The following is a 13,624-nucleotide window of genomic DNA, read 5'->3' as shown; positions in this document are numbered from 1 at the left end:
TTTGCTGCTTTTTATTATAGAACACAATGAATTTATAGCTTTGTGATGGAAAGAAACTATCTGGAGCTCAAAGAGAAGGAAAGTACAATTGTGTAGCCACCATAAATGTAGATGTTTGAGTGTATTCACTATTGCAGTCATTACACTTGGGTTATCCTGCTGGCAGGCTACCCGCAGTCGGCCTGAATTCCAAAGTCCTGGCCCGGCGTCGGTTGCTGTCTCCTCTTCCCTGACGTCAGTGCGCCAGGGGTATAAAAGATGCAGCAGACACCATTTTCTTCAGTTTTTCTTGCCCCAGATGTCAGGTGCCCCCAAAAGGGTAGACTAAAAATATTGCTTATAAAAAGCATGAACTAACATAAAAATTACCTTCATCTACAAGCATATACACCACATAGGTTGTATAGAATAGAAAGGTACTGAAAAGTCCCAGCAAAGGAAGGGGGATAGTGGGTGGGTAACCTGGACTGCAACAGTGAATACACTCGAACATCTACATTTATGGTAGGTACACAACTGTACTATGTTCATCGTGTTTCACTGTTGCAGTCATTACTCTTGGGTTGAATCCCAAAGCTGAGGTTGGGTGGCTGGGTCTAAATAGAATTAGGAGTGGCTATGAGGCCCTGCAGAACTGCAGTGGCAAAGCCTGCTCTGGATTTAGAATAAAGAAGCAAGTGGTAGTGCTTTGTAAAAGTGTGCACTGAAGTCCAAGTTGCAGCCTCCAAAATATCCTTGGTTGGTACTCCTTTGAGGAAGGCTGCTGAGGTGGCTGCTGCTCTGTTTGAATGTGGCCTAATGCCCTTAGGCACTGACTTGCCATGTTGTGAAAAAAGGAACGAATGCAATGACCTATCCATTTTGAAATAGTCTGCTTTGTGATAGCCTTTCCTTGTGATCCTTCAGCATATGCCACTAAAAGTTGCTCAGACATTTGAAAGCTTTAGTGTTGTCCAAGTAGAAGCGTAGCTGTCTGTGTATATCCAAAGAATGCAGAAATCTCTCCCTTTTATTCTGTGGGTTTGGATAAAAGGTAGGCAAATGAATGGTTTGGTTAAGAGCCACACTGGACACTACTTTAGGCATAAATGTTGGGTTTGTCCTTAGAGAAACTCTGTCCGGATGGAAAACTAATAAAAGGTTCCACAGCCATTAATGCCTGTAACTCCAAGACTCTTCTTGCTGAAGTTATTGCTAGGAGCAGAGCTGTTTTCCATGATAAGAATTTTATCTCGGCTGTATTGGCTGGCTCAAAAGGAGGCAGTGTGAGCATTTTCAATACGAAATTGAGGTCCCATGTAGGTATTGGTGCTCTCCTTGGTGGTCTTATGTTTTTGGCCCCTCTGAGGAACTGCCTTAGCAGTGGATGTAAAGAAATAGGTGGTTCTGTATTGTAATGAGCTGAAATGGCAAAGGCATGGATCTTAATTGATGAGAAGGATAGGCCTTTGTCCAGCATCTCAGTTAGGTATTGTAAAATCTGAGGAATATTTGGAACAAGCGTGTTAATTCCTTGTGCCTGGTTCCAAGCACAGAATCTCTTCCATTTTTCTGCATAAGATTTTCTGGTGCTGGGCCTCCTGGCCTCCAAAATAACATCCATAACTGCTTTGGAGAGAGGTATGCTCTGAGTGGCTATATTATCCGCCATGCAGCCAAATTTAAGGTTCTGAGTTGGCTGTGCAGGATTGTTTTGTTGGGTCAGTAGATGAGGAATTTGAGGTAAAGTCCAGGCTGGGCCTTGAGACAAGCTCTTTAGGATTGGGTACCAGTGCTGATGAGGCCAGTCTGGGTCAATCAGTATCATTTTTGGCTTCTCCTGTCTGACCTTTAGGAGTACCTTGGGGAGGAGAGGCAGTGGAGAAAAGGCATATACTGTAAGGGTTTTCCAGCTGAATGATAGAGCATCCACCTTCCATGCTTGTTTGTGATAAGTCCTTGTGCAGAATCTCTGTACATGGCAGATGTTCATCGTGCATACAGCTGCAGTAATCACAGAAGGGTTTTCAGCCGTCAGGTGGTCCCTCGGTCGGCCGAATTCCAAAGTCTTGGTCCGGCGGTTGTCGCCGCCACTCTTCTGACGTCAGGAAGGCCAGAGTATATAAGACACAGCCGACGCCATGTTCTTCAGTCTTTTTTGCCACGCGGTGCCCGAAGCAGAAGCAGTTCGCAAGTGCCGGTCGGCCAGCTCCTGAATTACGAAAATATTTGGAACTGAAGTCTTCATTAAAGCTAAGTACCCCGTTGGGGAAACTTTTCTTGCCTCAGACCGATGTTAGAAAAAGTTAATAATTGTATTTCTTGTGGGAAGCAAATACCGCATAAGGATTTCCATTCCCTTTGCATACCTTGTTTGGGCCCAGACCACGACGTCTCGGGCTGTCGCTTTTGCGCTACCTTTAATAAACGCACTATTAAACGTCGGGCGGAGTTCGCCCAACATTATTTTGGAAAAGCGTTTGACTATAAAATGTCGGATACTCCGACTACCGCTTTACCCAAAAAACGCAAGGAAAAGGACCGACACACGAAGCCCGCGGTCTCCGCTGACACCACACCGAAACAGGCTCCACGTGGTCCGGTTCTCAGCGAGACGCCTTTGCAGTCCCTGACTACCGACGACACGACTTTGGCGGTGTCTTCTGTACCTGAGACCGCTGGGCCTTCGGCCCTTTCCCAGACTACTACCGAAGCCCCGGCTTATGTCGAACCTACTAATATGGACAGGTCTACCTCCACCCATGGTGTATTTAGGCCTTCATCTAGTTTTTCTATTAAGGCTTTTACTAAAGCCAAAGCAGTCAGGCATCACACTAGGCCTGTTGCACAAGGCCCATCTACTGGACCCATGCCTAAGAAACAGATGCTTAAGATGGCTGAGGACCTTATAACTCTTATCAGAGGTTCCCAGCCCCCTCCTGATAAGAGACCCAGAGTGGAGGAAGATTCCCCCGCTTCTGACCAGGGATCCATTTTATCAGAACACTCTGATGCAGAGGAACACGCTTACTCCCCTTTTGAGGATTCGGATGCAGAACAGTCCATTCCTTCTGTATCCCCCCCTGAGGATTTTTCTTTTGGGGAAACCTTGCACACTTTGAGGGAACACTTCCATTGGGAAGGCCAAGACTTTTCAGACTCCAAGAAAAGACTTAGGGAATTTCTTTGGTTACCTCAGCACAGACCTCTGGCTATACCCCCTGTTTTGGAGGTACTGGATGATGTCTATTCGGAGGCTTGTCTTAACCCTGATTCTCTGCCTCCTGCACCAGTAAAGCCTGATAGATATTACAGAGTACCCAGTTCTCACCCATTTCTCTACAAGGGCCATAATGCTGACCCTGAAACCATTTCACAAGGTCCTAAAGGACTAAAGGCCTCCACTGCCAAGAATCCACTTCCTGCAGAAAGGGAATCTAGATCTCTAGAAAGGTGGGGTAAGAAGGTATATACCTCGGCCACCCTAGCCATGAGGGCCTTAAACTGCCAGTTTCATATGATAAAATATCAACAGTTCTTACTATCTCAATTAAAAAACAAAATGTCTCAACCTGAACAACCAGATTTAAAAGAGTTACAGGATATGATGCATAGTGCAGAGCAAGTGGGTAAACACACCTTACAATGTGGTTATGATGCCCTAGAGGCCTCCAGTAGAGTGGCGGCTACAGGATCAGTCATTCGCAGACATGCCTGGCTTAGGGAACAAAACTTGCCTGATCATGTGAAAGCTAAACTTCTGGATGCTCCTTTACAAAAGGACATACTTTTTGGTTCAAATGCTGAGGATATACTGCGAAAAATGGAAGAAAAAGCCAATTCTATGCAAAATGTCAAAGCTCTCTTACAGGTCCAGCCACCACGTTTTAGCAGGAATTGGCCTTCAAAAAACTGGTCCTTTCCAGCCACTGACAAGCCCCAAAGAGGTAGATACAGACGCACAAGGGGCAGAGGGCAATCACAAGGATCATATAGAGGCAGACAATGGCAACCTCCAGCACCAAGAGGTAGTGAAGACAGTGCACAACAATACAGGAAGCAAACCCAATGACTCCCTCATTTTCATGCCAAGCAAGTTTCAGCTGGCAGCACCTTTGGGAGGGAAACTAGCATTATTTGCAAGCAATTGGCATATTGTCACAACAGACAAATGGATACTGGACACTATAAACAGAGGCTACAAATTTCAATTTCACACTCTTCCAAAAATGAGAGGCATGCCAAACCTGCCACAAAATCAAAGGGCAGGGGCACAACTGCAAATTGCAAAGCTCCTAAACATGAGAGCTATACAAAAGGTACCTACTCACCAACAAGGTCAAGGTTTTTATTCAAGACTCTTTCTGGTGCCAAGAAAAGGAACCGACTGGAGACCCATTCTGGACTTATCCATCCTAAACACATTTCTACTCGTACCAAAATTCAAGATGCTCACACTACAGCAACTTCTTCCCATGCTGGGCAAGGAGTTTTGGCTGGTAACATTGGACCTCAAGGAGGCATACCTGCATGTCCCAATCAGACAAAGCTGCAGAAGATACCTCAGATTTCTTGCAGGTTCAATCCACTATCAATTCTCTGCATTGCCCTTTGGCTTATCTACTGCGCCCAGAGTATTCACAAAGTGCCTGGCATCAGTGATTGCATATTGCATACTTCAAGGGATACAAATTTACCCTTATCTGGACGACTGCCTGATCCAAGCGGACAGCAAACACATAATACTGGAACATCTGACATATGTGACACGGCTACTGCTTTCTCTGGGATACACCATCAACAAGGAGAAATCAAAGCTAACACCATCTCAGAAAATAACCTTCCTGGGTGCCAGCTTGGACACAAACACCCAGATGGCATATCTTACTCCAGAAAAACAAGGGCAATTATCTCTGTACTTCAAAACTCTAGCAAAAAGTACCAGGCTTACTGCAAGGAAAATCCTGCAGGCTCTGGGATTCATGGCATCTTGCATCCTTTTAATCCCATGTGCAAAGCTGCATATGAGAAAACTTCAATGGTACCTAAAAAATCTATGGTCTCAACACAGTCACAGTTTGGAAGCAATTATACCAATAATTCCATGCTTGCAAAAGGAATTTCTATGGTGGGCCCAAGCATGTCAAGTCAACACAGGTCTTCCATTCTGCAAGCCTCAAGCGAAGCAAGTCATAACCACAGACGCCTCAGATTACGCCTGGGGGGCGCACATACAGGACAGGTGCATCCAGGGCAGATGGTCCCAAAAGGAAAAGCACCTTCACATCAATCAAAAAGAAATGCTAGCAGTAATAAATGCAATTACAGCTTTCAAGGACTTCCTGCATCCAGGACAATTGCTGGTAAGAACAGACAACACCACAGTAATGTGGTACATAAACAAACAAGGAGGAACACATTCATACCCCTTGTGCAGACTAGCCATGACTCTTTGGAACTTGGCTCTGGAAAGACAAATCGAACTTCAAGCACAGTACTTGCCAGGACTGGAAAACACACTGGCAGACACTCTGAGCAGGAATATGACAGATCCACACGAATGGAAGTTACATCCTCAGGTGTTTACGGAGATAATCCAAGCGTGGGGGAGGACAGACATAGATCTTTTTGCCTCACACAGGAACCATCAATTGAAAAAGTTCTGTTCAAGGACCTTCCATCCAAAGGCCTGGAAAGTGGACGCCCTTTCATTCAGTTGGACAACATGGACAGTTTATGCATTTCCACCTCTACCTCTTCTGCCCAAGGTACTTTTGAAAGTAAGAACAGACAAACCAAAGATGATACTGATTGCTCCAGATTGGCCAAGGCAACACTGGTATCCGCTCCTGAGGAGCCTAACACAAACTCCTCCCTAGTCCCTGCCTCTAATGCCTCTTCTGTTGACTCAGAACAGCTACAAAACCCTTCACAGTCAGCTGAAAACACTCAACCTCGCTGCATGGAAAATTCCTTAACACCACAACAGACCCTACTCTCCAAGGAGGTGCAGGATGTCATTTTGGAGGCCAGAAGACCATCTACTAGAAAAGCCTACTCCGCTAAATGGAAGCGGTTTTGCTGTTGGAATGAGAAAAGAGGCCAGGACCCTAGAAAATTGAACTTGCCTCAAGTTTTACAGTACCTAGCTGAACTGCTGAACAGTGGACTTTCATTTTCTTCCATAAAAATACATGCCTCAGCCATTTCTGCAGAATTCGACATGGATCCTCCTTTATTCTCTCATCCACTCTTACGGCAGTTCCTCAGAGGGGCTAAGAATATAAGACCTCCAAGGAAGCAACCCATACCAGCCTGGGACCTTAATTACATACTAGAAAAATTAACATTGCCTCCATTTGAACCTGCTGCCTCAACAGATCTACAATATTTGTCCTGGAAAACAGCTTTCCTTCTGGCCATCACTTCAGCTCGTAGGGTTTCTGAATTACAGGCCCTCATGGTGGTGCAGCCCTTCCTCATCTTCCATCAGGATAGGGTGTCCCTTGACTAATCCTTCTTTATGCCAAAAGTGGTATCCAGGGTAGCCCTAAACCAAGCCATACACCTACCCACCTTTTATCCTAACCCTCAAAACAAAGGGGAAAGGCTGCTTCACTCTTTAGACATTCATAGGCAGCTTCGCTACTATTTGGACAAAACAAAGCCCTTCAGGAAATCAGAACAACTTTTTGTGTCCTATGCCGTAGGGGCTCAAGGGAAACCAGTTACCAAACAGACCATTTCCAAATGGATTGGCCACTGCATACGTTTTTGTTACTCCTATCATGAGAAACCTGTCCCTACTGGTATCAGATCTCACTCCACCAGGGCCACAGCCACCTCTACAGCCTTCCTCAGAGGTGTGCCTACTAAGGATATTTTGGAGGCAGCCACTTGGAGTTCTGTACATACCTTCACAAAACACTACCACCTGCCCTTATATTCCAGAACAAGAGCAGGCTTTGCCACTGCTGTTTTGCAGGGCATTCTGGCTCAACCCAATTCCTCATAGTTCCTACCACCCTATGTATAGCTCTGGGACTCTACCCATCTGTGATTACTGCAGCTGTATGCACAATGAACATAGTACAGTTTTGTACCTACCATAAATGTAGATGTTCGAGTGCTAATACAGCTGCAGTACAGGTTTCCCTCCCTCCTTCCCCACTTGGTAAGGGCATGGGGCCTAACAACCTTTTCATACCTCCTGACTGGGTTATCCTGCTATGTTTTATTTGCTTGCTTACACTGATTTTGCATTTCTCACACATGTACAAAAAGCTTTATTTATGTATTGCCTTCATTTTGGGGGCACCTGACATCTGGGGCAAGAAAGACTGAAGAACATGGCGTCGGCTGTGTCTTATATACTCTGGCCTTCCTGACGTCAGAAGAGTAAGCGACGACAACCGACGCCGGACCAAGACTTCGGAATTCGGCCGACCGAGGGACCGCCTGACGGCTGAAAACCCTTCTGTGATTACTGCAGCTGTATTAGCACTCGAACATCTACATTTATGGTAGGTACAAAACTGTACTTTCTGAGGGGAGGCAAATAGATCTATGTCTGGGCATCCCCATTTTCTTGTTATCATGCTGAAGACTTGCGGATCCAGTTTCCACTTGTGAGGGTCCATGAGGCATCTGCTTAGTTCATCTGCCAGAGTGTTTGTCTTTCCTGGCAGGAATTGTGCTTGCAGGTGTACTTGAGAAGTCAATGCTGCATTCCACAAAGTCACGGCTTGTCTGCAGACGGGGTAGGAATGTGTGCCCCCTTGCTTGTTTATGTACCACATGACTGTAGTATTGTCCGTCTTTATCAACAGTTGTCCTGGATGGAGTAGGTTCTTGAAGGCTGTCAGGGCATTTTGTACAGCTAGCATCTCTTTTTGGTTGATATGAAGATGTATTTGGCTTGCGGACCACGTGCCCTGAATACCTTTTCCTGCCATGTGAGCCCCCCCAGGCATAGTCCGATGCATCTGTTGTTAGTGTTTGCCTGGCTGTGGGTAAAGTGAATGGCTGTCCCTTGTTGTGGTGACAGGCCAGTGCCCACCATCGAAACTCCTGTTGCAGGCAGGGAATGAGGGTAATTAATGTTTCCAGGCTGTGGCAATGTTGAGTCCAAACACTTTTTAGATACCATTGTAGCTTCCTCATATGCAGTCTTGCATATGGAATTAGCAGAATGCAGGATGCCATGAAGTCCAAAGCCTGCACACTTTTTCTTGCAGGTAACTGGGTCTTTGTTGCCATCTTTTCAAAGTAAGAAGTCAGTTGCCTTTGTCTGGCGTGAGATAAGCCATCTGGGCAGTTGTATTTAAGCTTGTACCCAGGAATATTATCTCTTGAGAGGGTACTAGTTTTGATTTCTTTTCGTTTACTGTGTACCCTAGTAATTAGTAATCTTTTTACAAACGCCAGATGCTTCAGTAGGATGTCCTTGCTGTCTGCTTGAATAAGGCAGTCGTCCAAGTATATTTGAATTCCTCTTTGTCTGCAAAATGCAATTACTGGTACCAGGCATTTTGTGACCCTGGGCGCAGTAGATAAGCCAAAGGGAAGTGCAGAGAATTGGTAGCACATTGAGCCAGCTATGAATCTGAGGTATCTTCTGCAAGACTGTCTGATTGGGACATGCAGGTATGCCTCTTTGAGGTCCAAGGTTATGAGCCAAGCCTTCTTGCCCAGCATGGGCAGAAGCTGCTGCAGTGTCAACATTTTGAATTTTGGAACATCCAGAAAAGTGTTTAGAGTAGACAGGTCCAGTATTGGTCTCCAGGCTTTGTCCTTTCTGGGTACCAAGAAAAGTCTTGAGTAAAATCCATGTCCCTGCTCGCGCTGTGGTACTCGCTGAATAGCCCTCATGTCCATGAGAGATGAAATTTGTTTTTGTGCCTCTGCCCATTGATTGTGTGGCAGGTCTGGCATACCTTTTTTCTTTGGAAGGGTGTGAAAGTGGAACCTGTAGCCCTGAGAAACAATATTCAAAACCCATTTGTCCTGGGTGATCATGTGCCAGTTTTGTGAAAAAAAGTGCTAGCTTTCTCCCTAAGGGTGCTGCCAAAAGATAAGTGCTTGACATTGGCTGTGGAAAGTCATTGGGACTGTTTTCTGTATGGCTGTGAATTGTCTTCTCCGCTTTTGGAGGTAGAAGCACCCCATTGTTTAGGCCTGTATGAGCCTTGAGGCTGAGATCTGCCTCTAGGGTGTCTGTATTTGCCTCTTTGTGGCCTGTCTGACACTGGAAAGGACCAATTCTTAGAAGGCCAGTTCCTGCTAAATCTGGGTGGCTGAACCTGTAAAAAATCCTTTACTGTCTGCATAGATTTCGCTTTATCCTCCATTTTCTTTAACACCTCTTCTGCCTTAACACCAAACAAAGTATCATGCTGTAATGGAGCATCCAATAATTTTGTTTTAACATGATCAGGCAGATTCTGTTCTTTTAACCAGGCATGCCTTCGAATGACAGAACCTGTAACAGCGGCCCTGCAAGAGGCCTCCAGTGAATCAAAACCACTCTGCAAAGTATGCTTTCCTATTTGTTCAGCTGCATGCAATAAATCCTGCATCTCCTTGTTTTCAGAACATTCAGAAATTGTCAACATTTTCTGTTTTAGCAGTGACATTAAATATTGCTGATATTTAAGCATATGAAACTGACAATTTAAATTCCTTATAGCCAAGGTAGCAGAGGTGTAAACGTTTTCCCCCATCTGTCCAGTGCTCTAGAATCCCTATCAGAGGGGACAGGGTTTTTTGCAGTGGAAGCCTTGACCCCTTTGGGACCCTGAGATATAGTTTCTGGGTCAGCAGCAGGGTTTTTATATAGAAATTTATGTGAATCTGGAACCCTGTACTACCTGTCTGGCTTAACTGGTGCAGGGGGTAAAGAGTCAGGAGATAGGAGACAGACCGGACTCTGAAAATACATCATCTACAATGTCTAGTACAGGTGGGATAGCAAGAGGTCTGTGCTGAGGCAGTAAAAGAAAATCTCTGAGCCTTTTCTTAGATTCTGAATAATCTTGGATCTCCCAGTGAAAATGCTCCCCTCATGGTATGTAGGGTTTCCCCAAAAGAACAGTCTTCAGCAGGAGAGGCTGAAGGGATAGATTCTTCAGTATCAGAATCCTCATAGGGAGGAAGAGAGTATCCCTGTTCTGAAGAGGAGTCAGATGAAATGAAAACCTGATCAGATGAATCATATTCAGTGTCTTGCCTAGGCCTCTTATCAGGAGGGGGATGGGAACCCCTGAACAAAGTAATTAGGTCTTCAGCCATTTTGAGCATCTGTTTCTTAGGCATGGAAGTCTGTCCAAGAAATGCTGTTCTTGTTTGTCTTTAAAGCTGTTTTAGTCTTTGTCCTGGAAGCTGAAGTTGACTTGATATATAACTGTGTAGGTCTGAAAACACCCTCAGAAGCAGATACCTACTCAGCGGCTCCAGACCCATCTGAGGGAATAGTTTCCGAAGGTCCAATACCTTCAGTATCCAGAGGCCTAGGTGTCTCCATGTGGGAGTCAGAGGCGGCCTGTGGTTCTGAGGTAGCAGGTGTCAGGGGCTGCGAAAGCGCCTCACTGAGAACAGGCGACTGGCCTAGCGGAGGCTTCATAGTCAGTTTTGGACCTCGGATTTCTGTCCTTTTCTTTTTCCTTGCTCTTTTTATGAACTCCGGTCGTCGGCTGTTCCAACGGCATTATATAATTAAACCTTCGGCCAAAGTAATGAAAGGCAAAATCGTACTGAAGCTTAATAGTGCGTTGGTTAAATCTAGCATAAAACCGACAACCAGCTACGTCGTGGTCAGGGCCTAGGCAAGGAATACAGTAAGAATGAAAATCCTTATGAGGTATTTGCTTCCCACAAGAAATACAATTGTTAACTTTTTCTGACATCGGACTGGAGCAAGAAAAGCTTTCCCCAATGGGGTACTTAGCTTTATTGAAGACTTCGGATCTGAAATTCGATTTCGAAAATCTCAGGAGTCGGCCGACCGGCACTTGTGAACTGCTTTTGCTTCGGGCACCGCGCAGCTAGAAAGACTGAAGAAAATGGCGTCGGCTGCATCTTATATACCCCTGGCGCACTGACGTCAGGGAAGAGGCGACAGCAACCGATGCCGGACCAGGACTTTAGAATTCAGGCCGACTGCGGGTAGCCTGCCAGCAGGATAACCCAAGTGTAATGACTGCAACAGTGAAACACGATGAACATCTTTGGGTCCTATAATAATTGCTCATTCTTCCAGAAGTCATCAAGAGAAAAAAAGGTTACGGTCCTGGAGGGTGGGGAGGTGAGGAAGAATGAAAGTGGGCTACATACAAGGAATGTTATGAGAGTACCTAGCCTTTTTATCTGATGTTCTCAATTTTTATACATTCCTCAAAGTACAGTTTTGTACCTACCATAAATGTAGATGTTCGAGTGTTCACCCTGCTGCAGTCATCTCACCATTAAATCTTATGCTAAGCTTAAAACTCCATTAAAACCAAAAATTACTGTACATCAGTCTCCAGTTCAAGGCCCCATGCCTAAGAAACAGATGCCTAAGATGGCTGAAGATTTGATTACTCTAATCAGGGGTTCCCATCCCCCTCCAGATAAAAGACCAAGCCAAGAGGAGGATTATGCTTCCTCTGACCAGGTTTCAATTTCCTCAGATTCTTCTGAGGAACAGGATTACGCTTTTCCCCCTTATGAAGACTCTGATGCTGAAGACTCTATTCCCTCAGCATCTCCCCCTGAAGACTACTCCTTTGGGGAAACTTTACATACCATGAGGGAACATTTCCACTGCAGCAGGGTAACACAATGAACATCATACAGGACAGAGTCCCCAGGTGGACTCTAAGGAAGGATATTCCTGAGTAAAGTTGAGCTAAAGGCTGCTCTTTCCCTACAGACCAGATTCAACTTGTAATGAGTACTAAAGGTATGAGAATTAGCATAAGTTGCAGCCGCATAAATATCTTCCATGGAAGACCTGGATAAAAAACCCTAAGTTGCCATGGACCTGGTTGAATGGGCTCTTTAAGGCTTTGGCAAGGCCAGACCAAACCTGTTATAAACAAAGGAGATGCAACTGTTACCCATTTTGATAATGTAACTTTGGTAACTGGCTGACCCAATCTCATGTCTGAAAAAGATATAAATAATTGATCTGATTTTCTAAACATCTCTGATCTGTGAAGATAGAAATGCATGCGTCTGTGAACTTTTAGTTATGTACTTACCATAACTTTAGATGTATGGGATCCATCTCGCCTACATTCTCTACAGATGGGTTCGGAGCCGATCCTCAGCTCCGACTCGGCCGCTATACAATAGAACGCAGTCTCTTATTGGCTGAGTTACCTCATATCCCAGGATGCACCACTACCACTTCCCCAGATCTTGTTTGTCCGCACTCATGCTCACAGAAACATACTATTGTTATAACATTCTCAGGTCTTTCAAGAGAGGAAAGAAGTTCAATTTCGGATCGTCCGGTCTCTCCTGGTCTATGAGGCAGGGGGAAGGAGGGTGGGTTATTAGGAATGTAGGCGAGATGGATCCCATACATCTAAAGTTATGGTAAGTACATATGGGACAGCGTCCCTAGCACCTAATTCCTGGGTGGCTCACTGGAAAACACTCCTGAGAACTGTGGAACCGAAGGAAGCTCGACCCCTGGATGCCACATCTAATTTGTAGTGAGAAATAAAGGTGTGCGAAGATGACCACGTAGCAGCCGCACAAATGTCACTAATAGAGAGCTTGGAATGAAAGGCTGCCGAAGTGGCCATAGCCCTAGTAGAATGAGCTTTCACTGGAACTATAAGTTCCTTATTTCAGATGAGATAAATATGCTTGATACAGTCCCTGATCCACTTGGCAATAGTGACTTTTGTGACTGCTTTGACCCAATCTACTATCCGAAAAGGACACAAACAGTTGATCTGATTTTCGTGCTTTGTGTGTCCTATCCAAATAGAAACGTAATTGTCTGTGTACATCCAAGCTGTGAAAAGTATATTCAGCTCTATTCGAATACTTAGGGAAGAAGACCGGTAATTCCAGTGATTGTTGTAAACAAAAGTTAGAACAAACCTTTGGTATAAAAGATGGGTTTGGTCTAAGAGATACTCTATCCTTGTGAAATACCAAGTATGGTGGTTTGACACATAGGGCTTGAAGTTCTGAAACTCGCCTGGCTGATGTAATAGCAACTAGAAGGGCAGTCTTCCAAGAAAGAAATTTTAGATCACAGGTTGCTGCCGGCTCAAAGGGAGATGAGGTTAAGGTCCCACGGAGGTGCAGGTTGAGATATAGGGGGTCGCAGAAGCCAAGCTCCTTTAATAAAGGCTTTGCACAACTTGTTGCTCATTAAAGGAGGTTCTACACTCTCATGAAAATTGGAAATAGCCACCAGTTGCACTTTGATGGTAGACACTGAGCAACCTTGGTTGAACAGGGAAGCTAAAAACTTCAGTACTTCTGACACCGAGGCTGTCATCGGGTCTAATCCTCGGAGTTGGGCCCAAATAGCAAACCTCTTCCATTTATTGCTATATATCTTTTTAGTAGAAGTCTTGTGGGCCGAAGACAAAATGTGCATGACTTCAGGGGCGAAAGAATGGCTCCTAACTATGGTTGG

The 13,624-nt window shown here is 45.0% G+C and overlaps 1 protein-coding gene across 1 annotated transcript in view; it reads right to left on the bottom strand.

Moving 5' to 3' along the window:
- SMC3 (structural maintenance of chromosomes 3) overlaps nucleotides 1-13,624 on the bottom strand; it is a 2,445,376-nt gene that overhangs the window by 768,983 nt on the left and 1,662,769 nt on the right. The gene's annotated exons all lie outside the window — the stretch shown is intronic.

The sequence above is a fragment of the Protopterus annectens genome, chromosome 14.part0 (assembly GCF_019279795.1).
Source record: "Protopterus annectens isolate FY-2018-M chromosome 14.part0, PAN1.0, whole genome shotgun sequence".
Classification (NCBI taxonomy): Eukaryota; Metazoa; Chordata; order Ceratodontiformes; family Protopteridae; genus Protopterus; species Protopterus annectens.
The sequence above is the reverse complement of the archived record's forward strand: the minus strand, read 5'-3'. Positions and strand labels throughout refer to the sequence as shown.